At 45.9% G+C, this 17,847-nt stretch overlaps 1 protein-coding gene across 10 annotated transcripts in view; it reads left to right on the forward strand.

Moving 5' to 3' along the window:
• The window catches only part of AP4S1 (adaptor related protein complex 4 subunit sigma 1), a 128,124-nt gene that overhangs the window by 13,953 nt on the left and 96,324 nt on the right, over positions 1–17,847 (forward strand). For 5 of the 10 annotated variants that reach the window (XM_069209063.1, XM_069209062.1, XM_069209067.1 and 2 more), the window contains exon 2: positions 12,823–12,923. The exons of the other annotated variants lie outside the window; for them this stretch is intronic. The gene's annotated coding sequence lies outside the window, so the exon portion shown is untranslated. The remainder of the gene's footprint in view (positions 1–12,822; positions 12,924–17,847) is intronic. 10 annotated transcript variants of the gene reach the window in all.

Genomic DNA, 17,847 nt, shown 5'->3' on the forward strand with positions numbered 1-17,847 from the left:
GGGAAATATTGACGGACCAAGGGACCCAGTTTATGTCCAACCTAATGGCTCAGATCTGTCAAATATTAGGGATACGACAGCTCAGGACAGCGGTTTATCATCCCCAGACAGACGGATTAGTAGAGAGGTATAATCGCACCCTGAAGACCCTCCTGAGAAAGACGATTTCCGAGTCAGGTAAAGATTGGGACAAGAAACTTCCTCTAGTGTTATATGCGGTCAGAACCCATGAACAAGCCTCTACAGGGCATAGTCCATTCGAACTGCTGTTTGGGCGACAGCCTAGAACCCTATTGGATATGGCAGCTGAACTATGGGAGGAAGACGAAAACGGGGAAAAGCCTCTCCTAGAGTACACTAGCGAGTTAAAGTCTCGACTACAAACAATATGGGAAGATGTGAGAGGGCATATGGAAAAAGCCCAGGAGAAACAGAAACAATACTATGATAGGAACACGCAAGTGCGATCTTTTGTAGAGGGAGACCGAGTATTAGTGCTTTTACCCAGTTCAGACAATAAACTCTTGGCAAAATGGCAAGGACCCTATAAAGTAATAGCAGCAGTAACTCCCGTTACCTATAAGCTACAACTAACAACTAATCCCAACCGATTTCAGATCTTTCATGTTAACTTACTAAAAAGATGGGAGGAATCACAGGTGGATCAAAATATGAACTGTTTAATTAATACAGTAAAAGAGCTAGAAATAGGGTGGTGCCCCACGGACCCCCCCCCCCAAGGGGCGAGGTACCCCTCCGAAATGCAGAGTTAACAGTGCAACAGAACCAACAACTAAACCAACTCCTTAATAAGCAGCCCCACATGTTTTCCCCGATGCCAGGTAAAACAGATCTAATCCACCACCAGATTATAACCCAACCGGGAAAAATAATCCGGTTACGCCCCTATCGCATTCCCGAAGCAAGGAAGGTCATAGTTGAAGAGGAGGTAAAAAGGATGTTAGACATGGGTATTATAGAGCTGTCCCAAAGTCCCTGGTGCTCCCCAGTTGTATTAGTGCCAAAACCGGACGGATCTATACGGTTCTGTATCGACTTTAGACAAGTCAATGCCGTGTCCCAATTTGACACGTATCCTCTTCCCAGGGTAGACGAACTTCTAGAACGGCTGGGTAAAGCTAAATACATGTCTACCCTGGACCTAACCAAGGGGTACTGGCAGATTCCTTTAGCTAAAGCAGATAAAGAAAAAACGGCGTTCTCCACCTCTTCCGGTTTATATCACTTTAACGTACTTCCCTTTGGACTACATGGGGCCCCCACCACTTTTCAGAGACTGATCGATACTATATTGCGACCACATACCAGATACGCAGCCGCCTATCTAGATGACATCGTTATTCATAGCGAAACCTGGGAAGACCATTTATCCCATTTAGAACTGATCATTAAAGCACTGGCGGCGGCCGGATTGACCGCCAATCCTTCCAAGAGCCGACTGGCCTTCAATGAAATTCCCTATCTGGGGTATCATATTGGAAACGGGAATATCAGACCACAAATGAGTAAAATTGAAGCCATTTTACGCATAAGAGCACCCAGTACAAAAAAGGAGATCCGTTCCTTCCTCGGACTAGTGGGATATTATCGTAGATTCATACCCCACTACTCTACAGTAGCCGCCCCTCTCACTGACCTGTTGAGGAAAGGTCAACCTAAGAACATCACAAGTTTAACTATTCTACAATCCCATAGCTATCGTACCTTACAACGATGTCTAACCACGCAACCGGTATTAAAATGTCCTGAGTTCAGCCGTCCCTTCCACCTCCAAACGGACGCATCGGACGTAGGCCTGGGTGCAGTACTTTTTCAAAAAGATGAAAATGAGATAAGCCATCCAGTGGTCTTCATTAGTCGCAAGCTATTTCCACGGGAACAGAACTATCCCATAATAGAGCGTGAGTGCCTGGCCATTAAATGGGCTGTGGAAAGTCTTCAGTATTATCTCCTAGGGAGGTCCTTCCTTTTATACACCGACCACGCACCTCTTACCTGGCTCTCGAGGTATAAAGATACCAACGCTCGCATTTTAAGATGGTTTATGGAGCTTCAACCTTTCTCCTTCCAGGTTTGTCATCTCCCTGGGGACCTTATGGGGCAAGCGGACTATCTGTCTCGATTTCCGGGACCTGGGGGGCTCGAACAGCCCCATCCAAGGGAGGGGATGTGTAACGGGCGAGGTGCCGATCCCGGGTCCGAAGCTCCCGTCGGGGAAGAAAATCGATACCCCCGGGGCACGGAGGAGGATTCCCCTAGAATGACGTATGACGCGGAGGGCGTCATAAAGAGGAAAAGAGAAGACGGACGACAGGAGAGGTCGGAGGAAAAGGAGGAGCCGAGAATGCGGAAGAGCCGAGGAGAGGAAACCACCACCATCCAGGAGCCGGAGGAAGAGCGAGAGAACACCGGGGCAGGAGAGCAGAGCACGAAAAGAGAACCCACCTTCACCCAGGAGCTAAAGGGAGAGGAAGACACCGCCAGCAACGTGATCGAGACGGAGGGAGAGACCCGGAAGGCGGGACGCCTCGAGGACAGGAGGAACCAGTGGGCGACCCCCAACCCGACCGAAGAGAAATCGGGGGACCACCTACTTGCCGGCCGCGCCCCTGGAGGGACGTGGCCCTCCCAGGTACGACTATACCCTGCCTGGCAGACTCTGTCAGGTTGGCTAACAGGGAAAAGAGGGGGGGGGGGGAGAAAAGGGAGGACGGGGAGGTTTCTTCAAAGGAAGGGCATAGACCTGCAGAGAGAGGGGAAACCCGTTTACTTAACCCACGGACTGGGACACCTCCGGAGAAACCCTAGAAAGAAGAGAAGGGGTTGACCGGGACACAGGGGAGAGAAGGCACAATAAATAAATAGAGAAACCCACCACAACCAGCACCGCCACCCTACCTGTTTCACCACCCCTACTAACCCCTATCTGACCCCTTACCTTAGCCCTACTTCAATTTTCACTTACCTGATTATTTTTATTTTCCTTTCTTTTGGGGAATACGGGCGACCGGAGGACGGGAAACCAGACCGCCTCAAGACGGAGCCAAGACACCACCAGAGCCTGGAAAGAGAAAAGAAAAGGGGCTTTGAGGAAATAGAAACTAGGGCTGATCTTGTGAAGAGGAACAAGAGAGGACTGGCCAAGATATAAATAAAACAATAATATTCCCTCAAATAGCAGTGCCTGTCGTATTCTTCCAATATCTTGCATATGTCAGATAACGAACCCATTTACACCACCCTTGGAGAACCCTCCCTTCATACGGACCGAAAAATAGCCCAAGTTTGAAACACTATTGGGTCTTTCACAGAGGGCTTCCTCTCCTTAGTTATTTCTGAATATCTCTTTCTTTAATAGTCTCCAATAGCTCATCCGCTGCTTTAACCTTTCTTGTATTATACATTTTGTTGTTATGCATGATCCTGAGAGTCGCTGGGAATCTCAACTGAACAGATGCACCCGGTTTCCTGAAATCTTCCATCCGCCTTCCCAGCTCCCACTGTCTATTCATAGTCACGCTAGACAGATCAGACCTAATATCTAAGGTAAAGTGATCTCCCTTTAATGTTTTCTGCCTAAGCGCCAAGGACAGGATTTTCTCTTTCAATAGGTATGTCTGACAATTTACCAAAATCTTCCGGGGTTTAAGGCTATCCGGTTTCCTCTTAAAAGGGTCCCCGTGAATCCGCTGAATGTCATTCGCTATTTCTTCCAGACTTTCTTCCAACGAAAGCTAAACTTTTAGAAGAGAACTCAAAAACATTTAAAAAATGTCTCCTTCTGCCCCTTCTGGAACATTCAACACTCTCAAATTATTCCTCCTGGAATTATTTTCTAGCTGTTCCAGCTTATTTTGCAACATCTGCTCATTTCCCTTTAGTGTGTTGATTTCTCCCTTGTGAGCTCTAATTTTATCTTTCATAACTTCTACTGCCTCTTCTAGCGCTTGCGTTCTTAGTACCAGAAGATCCAGCTTTTTTTTCAAGGCACCACACGCCTCTCTTATTTCTCCTTGATTATTTCCAGAAATCGTAAAACCCCTTTTAATATCTTTTAAACTCTTCTTGTTAGTGTAAACATAATGATTAACATTTGGAGGTTTTACAATATACAGTTGTTCAGAAGCAGTGCTAAACCAATCCTGAGGATTGGGTTCTAATTAAAAATCAACTCTTTGAATAAAAGTGACTCAAAATGTTCACCACCAATTAAAGTGATAAAAGTTGGAAAGTCCTCAGCTTTATTGGACGAGAAAGGTTAGTAGAATTTTAGGAATTTGATTAAAATTTCCTCTGAACAAGCACATATTATTTTGAACTCAGGGAAGAATTTCGATTCAGCTTCTTTAAACACTCACATGTTTGATGCTGATTAGATGCTACCTGAAAGTGGTAATTTTCTGTGTGATGATAACTCAGAATAATTTTGTTTTATCTAATGATTTTTTATGTTGAACTACTTTGTCGAATAATTCTGATTCATTTCCACCTAATGATTTTCCTTCTAATTCAGAAACATACTTTACTTTGTCTTCTGGAGAGAATTCAAACATTGTAACTCCACTTAAACAGTCCCTTATCACTCCAGCAAAATGTAAAGACGTAGTTACTTTTTGTTTTGTGAAGGCAAGGGGGTATGTTAAATGTATAATGTTTTGATGCTGCATGCACAGCATGTTGATAGTTGGAATGTTTGTAGTGGTTCTGGAGTGCTACCTTCTCTGGTGTTTTTTTTAAGTCATTTCTTCTGCAACCTCGTTACCACACAGTGTATCTTGGCTGTGGGCTTCCTGCAACAAACCACAGTTTACACTCAGAATTTTCTTCGTATTTATTTGCATGCCACAGGTGGGAGTTTTAAAAACCTATTTCACAGGCTTGGTTTTCTTAGGATCGTCCGTCTGTTCTGAGGCCTTTACAGTGTCCTTTCTTTGCGCTTGGAATCAGTGGATTTTAAGTTCCTTTCCTACAAGGTGTCTTTCTAGTTGCCAAAACACCTGCTCATAGGATTGGGGAGATTAAGGTCTTACTATGTCATCCTCCTCTTTTAACGTTTTTTTGATGATAGTGGGATTTTGAAATTTGACCAATCTATAATTTCTGAGGTAACCTCTAGTTTTCATTTATCATAAGAGGTATTCCTCCTTTCTTCACAAGAAGAAAATCCTTTAAATACTTTGGAAGTTAAAAAAAAAAAACTAATAATTGATCTCGATCTTGAATTCAGAAAATCAGATCTTTTTTTTTTTTTTTTACTTTTGGTCAAACAGGGAAAGGCGAGAAAACCAGCAAATAATTGCCTGAGTAGATATATTTAGGCTACAATCATCCAGGCAAACCACAATGTTTTGATTAAAATGGGGTTCAGGGCATGTCCTCAAGGTGAATGGGAGAATCCTAGTCTCAATTTCAGGGTGTTCGGTTCATTAGGTCTGGAGGGCTGCACCTTGGTCTTTGGGCAAAATGTTTGTAAAACACTTTCAGATTGATTGATATCATTTACACTGTTTCTTGCTTTTGTGTTGCTGTTCTGAAGTCAGTCATGTCCTAAATAGTGAAATGTGTCTCTCATTACTGATATTTATCAGTACTACTTGTGTTTACCGCACCTACATCCTACTTGGATGTGCATAGTAATAGAGTGGTAATTATAGAGAGTAAGAATCAAACACTTTCGTACTTTGGTATACCTCTAAAATATTGAGGACCAGGGTCATAGAGGTAATGCCAGTATTCTTCATTAATCTTCGTCCATCTTATCCTCATCACAGTTGTTAGAATTACTCCAAACCTCCCTACTTATTCTTTGGCATAGCTTGAAAATGTACAGGAGGAGTCTGGGAATGCCAGCCGCCCATATTACTAAGCAGGGTGGGTGGGGCTTTCATTTTCAGGATCTCCTGGGTTGTTCCTGTCTTGGATGTGGGTTTATCTCAAATTAATGTCTGTGGCCAGTAATGATGGCATTTATGATTTCAACTACCATCCAATCTCCCGTGCAGTCTGCGTTCATCAAATTAAAATTCTCCAGCAAAGGGGAGATTGGTATTCTGTAGAGTATTGTTGATAAGTACAAGTTAAAAACTTGTTAAAATAAGTATCAAACAATAAAACAGCATTAAAGATCTTCACAGTTAAGACACATTAAAATAAAGTCACCATACTCAAAGACTTATGGGCATCAACGAGGACCTATCTTATGCAATTATAGAATGATGAATTTGATGGTTGCACGTATAGCAGGTTGCACGCTTGCTTCCCTGATTACAATATGGCTTTGGACTCAACCCACAGGGAGCTGCTGGTGTTGAAAGTGTTCAACGCTGAGCAAGGAGCCTTGAACCACAAGTGCAAAAACAAGGTGACGGATGGAATGCCTGAATTAATCTCAACCACTGGCGATCGCTCAAGGCCGCATGCCAATCCATTGTTTTTTGTCCACCATGCCACCTCAGTTTGGACGCAGCCATATGCAAATCCGTCTTGACCCTGCTCTTCATGGGAGCAATCCAACCCAAACTGCAAAGCCAGCACCTGGGACTGGTTTCACCCTAGTTAGGGCTCTTCAGCTAGATATAGCACAAGTTGTCACAAGTATGAGCACTGTATTAAAAAAAAAAAAGGGGAAGATTATGTCTGCAGACTGAATTAAATTGTGTTATACACCTTATGGTGGGCGTCTAGTGGAACCTGTTATGATGACTGTTGTTTTAGCTTCTGTAAGAAAGGGCTGACAGTGACCCATTTTTTTTTATTGTTTCTGTAAACATCATACAGTATATAACTGTGACTCAGTCACAGACAGGAGAACAAGAAAGATTATTACCACAGTACATCACCAGTGTCACCTTCCACATCCAGTACAGTTTGGATTTATGTACTACCTCCGCCACAGCAGCATTATCATGAGAGGTACACCCTACATCATGAGGAATATATCATCGTTAGCACTTGATGTATCGACATGGTCATGGGCATTATATTGTCGGTGGGTCAGCTATATGGGCAGAACAAGTACCAAACACGTGTTTAATCAACTGCATATTTTTGGAGGACTGTAGACTCTTTCATATTTGGCCCCTTGAGTAAATATCTTGACTGTACTGAAGAGTAGGTCTAAAAAAGTACAGTTGTTCCCCTTAGTTGACTATGCCATAGGTTATAATATCACATTTGCATCTACCTCGTGTTGTTTATATATGGTTCTCCACTAAAGACAAGATTTTCTTTCAATTAAGGGAGCCTTGGAATTGTCAAGACCATTATTCTATGCACAAAATGTCTTTGGGTTCAAACGTCTACAAGTTTCACATGCTATCTTCCATTCCCTTTCTTAATTTAGCAGTTTTGCTTCCATGATGCCTCCCTTATATATTTTGTTCTTTCAAGTGACTGGCTACCCGCTAGTCCTCTGAACTTGCCAGAGGTTTCAGTAGCCTTCTCCCATGCTTGTGTAGATGCCACTTCATTTCCCATGCGCCATGGGAATACCACTTTCCATCATTATATTTGGTGCCCTGTGTAAGGGAACGCTAAGGTAGACTGGTCATGGCATGTAGTCACCCCCCACCTGACTTTCCACTCTATATCCTAAACACTAGGCATAAAGCGCTTAATTAAAAATGTGTAACACAATATGGCTTGCCTAGAGCCAGCTTTAAATCCTTAATGTGCAAGGGAGTCTAACTTGACCAATTTAATATTTATATATTCAGTTGCTATAAACAACTGAAAAGATCCCTGTCCAAGTTATTAGATGTTGTCACTATTGCTATGGAGTAGGAGTACTCATCCTGCCAAACCAAGAGCTCGTTGGTGGATATGAATTGTAAAAGTAAGAATTAAAATCTGCTGTAAGAATACCACTCTCATAGTTATGCATGCATCAGTAGTACCCGTAGATACTTCTAATTTATGAAGGGCATCTTTCTTTTAAGTGCAATTTGAATCTATATATGTATTAATTAAAACTAGCCAACATTTCTCACTTCCCCACTATATTTAATCATTACATCTAACTCTGGGTCACTACCCTCTTCAAATCTTACAAGCATGCCATTCAAGTTTGTCGATGCATAAGTGGCGAACCCTCCCTGGGCTCGTCTGCACGTGAAGTTCCTTGTGGCCATTGAGAAGGCTGCCTAAAACGTTAGCGGTTTAATGTCTGTCTCACACCAGCACTCCTTTAAACAATTACAAAATCAATTCAAAACATATTTGATTGTGTTTGTGTCAGTCATTAGCCACTGTCGCGCTTGCACAATAGCAGTTTAATTCTATTAATTGATAAAGCTGGTTAAATTCAGGATTACCTTTACCTTGATATGGGGTGTCGATTGGACATTGAAGCAAAATCGTCTGTTATGCCTACAACGCATTACCCAGCTGTGTGCATAAAGGAGTTTCTCCTCTAACTCAATGCAGACATGATGCCCAAAATAAATGCCAATTGGGCAAAAGTCCTAACATAGCTGGTGAAGCTGTGCCACCTTTCCCCTGTATGACCCTTTCTCCCTGTCTCCATGTTCATGCCCTTCCTGCATTGTTACTCAGCAGGAAAATGCAAACAGAACCCGTCAGGAGAAACATAAATACTCCCTGGGTGAGTGATAGACAAGGGGGCGATTACCTGGTTAACCATTTCACTTCATTACTGCCCCCAGCCTTGCAGAGGAAGAGTAACCGCAATGGAAAGGGAAGGGCGCTGGTGTTTCTAATAGCTTCTGGGCCCCCATGATTTCTTTGGAGCTCTTTGGAACAGATGTTCTTCAGTCAGAGACTTGCCTAGTCTGTAATGTCACAAGGAAACATCACAGTGCAGCCTCCTCCTAGAAGGTCATCCCAGCGCTCACTCATCCCACACAATCGTCACCACTCCGATGACTCTGCTAACAAGCGGGAGCTGGGTGTAGTTACCCTTACTCCAGTTATACTCAGTACTCCAGCATCTGTGTCGTCCTTTCATTAGCATTCCTGCCTAGGACCCACAACACCACATGAGCGACGACGAAGCGGATTGACCCCGCCACTCACATGGGGCCTGCCCAAGATGAGTTGTGAACTGGACTGCACCCCTGTGGATCACCCACCCCATGTTGAGACAGAAAGGAGTGTTCCCTGTGTTTGTGGAGAAAGAAGTGCAGCACATAGAGACCTGTTCACAAGGAGTTCATACAGACCAACGAGGTCTGGTGAGTAATCCATCGCCTACTCTAGATCGCTCTCCTATCCTCGAAGAAGCCACCTGAAAAGAGAAAGAGATGTATGTCCTCCAGCCATTGCTGTTGCCACCCAAAGAGTGCTATGCAGCTGGAGAATGCACAGAAACTCTATTTGTTGCTCCAAAGCTGCCCTGTACCACTGCTACAGTGACCGCCTCTGTCCGTTGCCAGGACGACGATGGCAGAGACTGATAGCCCACACTGCCTTCCAGGTGTAACAACTACAGCCTTTGGCAGCCAATCCTGCAATCCTTGGAGTCCTCAATAAATGTCTCTGGGGTACCCTTACTGAGTCGGTTGTGGCTGCAGCCCCGCCCAACCTACTGCATGGGAGAACACCAGCTCACTGTGAAGGAGGTGAGGTGCCAGAGGCTCTAATATGCCTCCCCTGGCACCCATACAGACTCAGCCGCTCAACTGCTCTTCGCACATCTCATCCACTGCAGTGACTGTCCTGGCTCCATTCAAGAGGACAGACAGAGCGGGACCAAAAGGAAGCTGACCAGAGCAGTCACCAATTCCCACGCTCCATCACAGGCTTACAGGCCTCACCAAGGTTGCTGCTGAGTTAAGGAGAGAAGACAGAGGTTAACCTACAGCATGCAGCTCTGCAGGTGAACTCAAAGCCTGCTTGCCCACCATCACACAAGCACAGAGGCCCAGCCCCCTTGACCCGAGGCGTTGAAGCTGCCTGTAGGACACATCAGTTTTCTCCACACTGCAGCTCCTACTGCGACCTCTGCGAAGGCAATGCTGTTCACTAGAGTGTAGAGGTGTCCAGGAGGTCTTCCACCTCCATCTTTTGAAAGAGGGAGGTTAGGACAGTGCTGCATTTATTCTGCACCAGCAAATCACCAGTGATCCAGCGCAAACACCGTGGCAGTTTCTCAAGCTGCAATGCCTCAGACTTGGATTCCAGCGAAAATTACAGCCCCCGTGCCTGCTGCCCCCACAGATGAGCAGGTAAACTGTTTTGAGTTACATAACTAGCAAGTACCATTGAAACGCTCCTATCACGCTGAGCAGTTTTTTCATAATAATCCAGATTTTGTCCATTAGCAGATCCAAACTTTTATTGAAAGTTTCTAAGGCCAACATTGATTTAGGAAGATGTTGTTGGAATCCATGATCAATATTAAATCCAATATTTAATCCTCATCTTTTGCATCTGGCACAAAACAGCAAAATTAAATAGTAATCCTTCCTCTCCTTTTGCTGAATCTAATAATCCTATCCCTGATAAAATCATCAAATAAATAAGGGCCAGATGTACAAAGCTAATTAGCGGCCGCAAATGACGGAATCGGCTGTTTGCGACCGCTAAATGTCCCTGTACCATGTACCAACTCTATTTTGCAAGTCGGTAGCCTGTTACTGACTCGCAAAATAGGGTTTGCGACTTGCAATTAGAAAGGGCCGTGCCAAGGGGTGTCCCTTCCTAATAGCGAGTCGCAGGGGAATGTCTGATTGTTTTGCAGCCAGGAATGTGGTCGCAAAACAATTGCAGTTACCACCTACTTCAAGTAGATGGTAACCCATTCTTCCCCTTTGTGAATAGGGGAGCCAACATTTTTTCAGAGCAGTCAGTGGTTCCACGGGCCACTGCCCACTGTGAACAAATGAAAAATAAACTTTTCTTTTTTTTTTTTTTGGTCATGCATCCCATTTTCCCTTAAGGAAAAAGGGCTGCAAATGCAAAAACCTGCTTTATTTAAAAAGCAGTCACAAACATTGTGGTCTGCTGACCCCAGCAGGCCACCATCTCCGTAAGTGCTGGCCATTCCCAATAGGTCGCAAAATGAAACCTGCCTCATGAATATTAATGAGGCAGGTCCCTTGCGACCCATTTGTGAGTCACAAACAATGTTGAAGACACAATTGTACATTAGAGATTGCAACTCACAATTTGCGAATTACAAAAATTTGCAACTTGCAGGTCGCAATCTCTAATGGTCGTACATCTGGCACTAAGAATTAGAACCTTTTATGATTGTTTCTAACACTAAACTACAACAAATTGAGGGTAGATGGGCGTTAATGGGGAATAGATTGATGGAAATGACGAAAACAGGTTAATGATGTTCAAGACATTTCATCTAAAATTTAAAAAATGAAACAAGAAATTATGCAGCTTGAAAACATTCTGAAGACTTAGAATATAGAAATAGGAAAGACAATTTACGCTTATATTGTGTACCAGACAATGTTAGACAATGAAATAATAGGCTTCCTCCAAAGGCTTATATTAAGGTCTTTTTGATATTTCTCAGTCACTGCCACTTACTCTGCAGTGAGCCTGTTGACCTCGGAAACAGTGTTTTGTAAATTCAAAACCTTCCAGAATTATCATTAATTTTCTTGAATCGGCTGATCTGCTTTGTGTTATCAAGTAAGCCAAGGAGAAAAAAATTGTCATGGTCTGGGCACAATAATCTGTATTTCGTAAGATCTGTCCAGTGAATCTAATGCTCGAAGCAAAGAATTTTTACATTGTTGTCTTATGCTCAGACATTATTATATAAGTTGTGCTATTTTCCATCCATATTTGTGTAAGATCACACACAATGGTGTTACTAGTTCTTATGATGATCCTGTTAAATTGAAGGTGGATTTTTATAGTTTCTCTCCCATTGCTATAGGTATAATCAGTCTAAGGGCCTTATTAGGGGTCTGGCGGTCCTAGGATAGCCAGGCTCGCGGTCGGACTGCCGCAGTTGTGGCAGGCCGGCCGCCAGATTACGAGGTTGGTGGGTAGACCTGCCAACCTATCGCCGTCCCAGCCAGGATGCTAAATCCCGACCGTCTGAAGGAGGGGCTGGTCATAATCAGCCAGGGCGGTGCTGAAGTCAGCGCCGCCCTGTTGATTACACCCTTGTTTTACACCAGCCTTTTCATGGCAGTTCCATCACCATGAAAATGTTGGCAGAGAACAAGTGCAAGAGGCCACGGGGGTGCCGCTGCACTGCTCATGACATGGGCTTTGTAGGGCCCCCCGCCTAATTCCCTGCTGTGCTGACAGTGTACGTTTAAAGGGTGCTGGTGCCCCCTGCGTGTGGCAGAATTATCACCGGCTCTATTAGGAGCCGGGAACAATGCTGCCGTCCTTTCTGACTGGACTGATGGGTGGAAACCTTGGTTTCTGCCGGTCAGCCCAGTGGAAAAGTCGTAATGGTACCCGGCGGTGAGCTCGCCAGCACCGCAGCGACCTCCCTGTCGGAAGTTTGGCATACGGATGTTTCCATCTCTCAAACTCCTAACCAGCCCCTAATTCTAGAATTTCTGTGTGCTTCTTTGTTGTAAACACGTACAGCGGTTTTTAGTATAGTTTATCTGCTATTTATCTTGAGATGTTGATAATGCGCACATTTCTTTGTTGTTTACTGCTACGTCTCAGTTTATGTATCTATCCCTTGATCTGGCTGTTTTCATTGTCTTTCTCTGGACTTTTTTTCTTCTCACATTTGGTTTCTTCTTTCTCCTTATATTGTTGCTTATTATGCAATACTTATTTCTGCTCTGTTATTCTACTGTAATTTCTTGGTCATTGATTGTCACACATATGTTTTTTGTCATCTTTCAGATTGTCACATGTCCTACTGTCGTCCTCTCTTCTTGCAATCAGTGGTTAATATCTCTTTGTAGAAAATCCAAGGATTGGCAAATCCAGTGAAACAATCAAAGGTATGTGTAAGGAAATGCCTCCTTGGCATGGTTGCCCCCTGACTTTTTGCCTTTGCTGATGCTATGTTTACAATTGAAAGTGTGCTGAGGCCTGCTAACCAGGCCCCAGCACCAGTGTTCTTTCCCTAACCTGTACTTTTGTATCCACAATTGGCAGACCCTGGCATCCAGATAAGTCCCTTGTAACTGGTACTTCTAGTACCAAGGGCCCTGATGCCAAGGAAGGTCTCTAAGGGCTGCAGCATGTCTTATGCCACCCTGAAGACCTCTCACTCAGCACAGACACCCTGCTTGCCAGCTTGTGTGTGCTAGTGAGAACAAAACGAGTAAGTCGACATGGCACTCCCCTCAGGGTGCCATGCCAGCCTCTCACTGCCTATGCAAGTATAGGTCAGTCACCCCTCTAGCAGGCCTTACAGCCCTAAGGCAGGGTGCACTATACCATAGGTGAGGGTACCAGTGCATGAGCATGGTACCCCTACAGTGTCTAAGCAAAACCTTAGACATTGTAAGTGCAGGGTAGCCATAAGAGTATATGGTCTGGGAGTCTGTCAAACACGAACTCCACAGCACCATAATGGCTACACTGAAAACTGGGAAGTTTGGTATCAAACTTCTCAGCACAATAAATGCACACTGATGCCAGTGTACATTTTATTGCAAAATACACCCCAGAGGGCACCTTAGAGGTGCCCCCTGAAACTTAACCGACTGTCTGTGTAGGCTGACTAGTTCCAGCAGCCTGCCACACTAGAGACATGTTGCTGGCCCCATGGGGAGAGTGCCTTTGTCACTCTGAGGCCAGTAACAAAGCCTGCACTGGGTGGAGATGCTAACACCTCCCCCAGGCAGGAGCTGTAACACCTGGCGGTGAGCCTCAAAGGCTCACCCCTTTGTCACAGCCCAGCAGGGCACTCCAGTTTAGTGGAGTTGCCCGCCCCCTCCGGCCACGGCCCCCACTTTTGGCGGCAAGGCTGGAGGGAACAAAGAAAGCAACAAGGAGGAGTCACTGACCAGTCAGGACAGCCCCTAAGGTGTCCTGAGCTGAGGTGACTCTAACTTTTAGAAATCCTCCATCTTGCAGATGGAGGAGTCCCCCAATAGGGTTAGGATTGTGACCCCCTCCCCTTGGGAGGAGGCACAAAGAGGGTGTACCCACCCTCAGGGCTAGTAGCCATTGGCTACTAACCCCCCAGACCTAAACACGCCCTTAAATTTAGTATTTAAGGGCTACCCTGAACCCTAGAAAATTAGATTCCTGCAACAACAAGAAGAAGGACTGCCCAGCTGAAAACCCCTGCAGAGGAAGACCAGAAGACGACAACTGCCTTGGCTCCAGAAACTCACCGGCCTGTCTCCTGCCTTCCAAAGAACTCTGCTCCAGCGACGCTTTCCAAAGGGACCAGCGACCTCTGCATCCTCTGAGGACTGCCCTGCTTCGACGACGACAAGAAACTCCCGAGGACAGCGGACCTGCTCCAAAAAGACTGCAACTTTGTTTCAAGAAGCAGCTTTAAAGAACCCTGCAACTCCCCGCAAGAAGCGTGAGACTTGCAACACTGCACCCGGCGACCCCGACTCGGCTGGTGGAGAACCAACACCTCAGGGAGGACCCCCGGACTACTCTACGACTGTGAGTACCAAAACCTGTCCCCCCTGAGCCCCCACAGCGCCGCCTGCAGAGGGAATCCCGAGGCTTCCCCTGACCGCGACTCTCTGAAACCTAAGTCCCGACGCCTGGAAAAGACCCTGCACCCGCAGCCCCCAGGACCTGAAGGACCGGACTTTCACTGCAGAAGTGACCCCCAGGAGTCCCTCTCCCTTGCCCAAGTGGAGGTTTCCCCGAGGAAGCCCCCCCCTTGCCTGCCTGCAGCGCTAAAGAGATCCCTTGATCTCTCATAGACTAACATTGAAAACCCGACGCTTGTTTCTACACTGCACCCGGCCGCCCCCCGCGCTGCTGAGGGTGAAATTTCTGTGTAGGCTTGTGTCCCCCCCGGTGCCCTACAAAACCCCCCTGGTCTGCCCTCCGAAGACGCGGGTACTTACCTGCAAGCAGACCGGAACCGGGGCACCCCCTTCTCTCCATTCTAGCCTATGCGTTTTGGGCACCACTTTGAACTCTGCACCTGACCGGCCCTGAGCTGCTGGTGTGGTGACTTTGGGGTTGCTCTGAACCCCCAACGGTGGGCTACCTTGGACCAAGAACTGAACCCTGTAAGTGTCTTACTTACCTGGTAAAACTAACAAAAACTTACCTCCCCCAGGAACTGTGAAAATTGCACTGTGTCCACTTTTAAAGTAGCTATTTGTGAATAACTTGAAAAGTATACATGCAATTGAAATGATTCAAAGTTCCTAATGTACTTACCTGCAATACCTTTCAAACAAGATATTACATGTTAAATTTGAACCTGTGGTTCTTAAAATAAACTAAGAAAATATATTTTTCTATAACAAAACCTATTGGCTGGATTTGTCTCTGAGTGTGTGTACCTCATTTATTGTCTATGTGTATGTACAACAAATGCTTAACACTACTCCTTGGATAAGCCTACTGCTCGACCACACTACCACAAAATAGAGCATTAGTATTATCTATTTTTACCACTATTTTACCTCTAAGGGGAACCCTTGGACTCTGTGCATGCTATTCCTTACTTTGAAATAGCACATACAGAGCCAACTTCCTACAGTATGTGCTTAACTTTTTAAGGGGTAGTGATTTTATATCATAATGCCTTCAGTATTTAACTTATTTCTCAAGAATGTGATGATGAGGATCGGTGCGTTTTGGTGGATAAGAAGTTGAACAAAATACATCATGCACTATTCTGCATCTATATTACAATACAACCAGACTTTTCTGTCTGGGCCACTAGTAAAATTAAATTAGCTACTGTCAGACCTGGCCCTTTTTACAGGGTCATCCCCAAACTTTTGTTTGACCTTCCTCCTTCTATTTTTTCTGACCTCTTTTTGTTGGCTCTAGGACTCTGAGCACTTTATCACTGCTGATCAGTGCTAAAGTGCATGTTCTCTCCCTTCTACATTTGGTATGATTGGCTTACACCTAACAGCACATTTAATTTACCTGTAAGTCCCTTGTACAGGGGTGGCTCTATACCAAGGACCTGTAAATTAAATGCTCCTAGTGGGCCTGCAGCGCAACTTGTGCAACTAACAGAAGTAGCCTTTCAAAACTGTCTCAGGCTTGCTACCGCAGAACCTGCATGCACAGTTTACTGCCACAGGGACTGGCATCTAAATTTACTTGCCAGGCCTGGAACTCCACTTTTTACTACTTATAAGTCACCCCTAAGGTAGGCCCTAGCCAGCCCTATGGGCATGATGCTGGGTGGGTAAAACACAGGGCATGCGGCTGGTTGTGTAGCCTGTCATGGTAGTTACAAACAGCCTATTTGGTTTCTCACTGCTGTGGGTGCTGCCTCTCTCATAGGATTGCATTGGAAATGCCCTAACGTATGCCTATTGTCTGATTTATGAGGTTTGGTGTGGGCATGTTTGGCATGGTTGTAATGGTACTGCTTACTGGTGTAGGTGTTTTTTTTTGTTATTATCATTATAGAAATGCCACTTTAGAAAGTTGGCATTTCTCTGTGCTTATGACTCTGGAGGTTTGCAGCTTGACTCCAATCCACGTCTGGGGCAGAGTGACAGCTGGGCTTTGTGCATACGTTTCAGACAGCCTGAACACAGAGAGGGTGGAGGTGTCACAAAAGTGCATCTGCATATTAAATGATCTTCCTGGTCTGAGAGAGGCGGGGCACACCCCTATTTGTAAAGAATGGGCTTTGGACTCACAAGGGGCTTGTTTACCTCCACTGATGTCTGAGGCCAGTGCTGAGGGAGAAAGGGGACACTCCTGGAACCCATTAGTACTGGTTGGAACCCCTTCTCCCCTTTTTGTGGAGGCTGCGTGAAATGAGTATAAGTACTGGGGGTCTTCCCCCACATTTTGAGACACTAAAGGACCATGAAACTGGTCACTGGATGCTGCCAGAAACTCCCCTGGGACTGCTGCTGTTGTGCTGATCGGTGACCTGCTAGATCACTGAGAGGGAATGCCACTGCCTGTGAACCCTTGTGCTGGCCTGCTTGCTTGGGCCCTGCAGTCCTGTGCCCCCATTGATGTCTCCAGGGGATGGGTGGAGTGCCCCCTTCCCCCTGTTTGGATTACTTTGGCACAGAAGGAGTGTCTCAATATTCTCCTGCTTGAGCGCGGGGAGAGAGCTCTGTGTTTTTCCTTTTGAGCCAGTGAAGAACACTGTGTTTTATTTGTCCTAAAGCACGTAAAGAGTGCTTCAATTTGTCCTCCTCTGGGCAAGGAAGCACCTGTGTCACCAAGTGTGCCCCCCCCCCATAATCTCCAATGTGGGAGAGGTCGCGGGGAGGGAGCATGGACAGACGTGCTTCAGGAGGTGCCCGCGGGGCACTAGCAGGAACTGCTTTCCTAGAGATCACTGCCGCAACCTGGGCGAGTCCAGAAGGGCTGCCGCGCAGCTGGGAGCCACCGAGGAGAAGGATGCCAGCCGGTCAGCTGGAGGAAGAAGATTCCCCTGCCAGAGCTCCTCCTCAGCCCAGGGAGCCTGACACTGGGCCTGACTCTGGGCCAGACAGGGTCCCGAGCCAGGAGGCTTGCCCCACCTGGCATGCTGAGACAGGGGACCGGGATGGCTAGATCTGCCCCTCTCTCCCCTCACAGCGCCCCCTTCACGGAAGGCCTTGACTGCCTGGAGATCGACCCAGAAGTAGGGGTTGTGTGTGGCAGTTTATGACGACTGGCCGGAATGGGAGGGGAACCTCGACGGAGGTACCTTGCCGGCCCAGTTGCCTTTACCTACTCTCCTCTTAATTAATAGGAGCGCAGGAGTTCCAGAGGGAACCTGGCACATCCCTACTC

Source organism: Pleurodeles waltl, chromosome 9, assembly GCF_031143425.1.
Source record: "Pleurodeles waltl isolate 20211129_DDA chromosome 9, aPleWal1.hap1.20221129, whole genome shotgun sequence".
NCBI classification, from domain to species: domain Eukaryota; kingdom Metazoa; phylum Chordata; class Amphibia; order Caudata; family Salamandridae; genus Pleurodeles; species Pleurodeles waltl.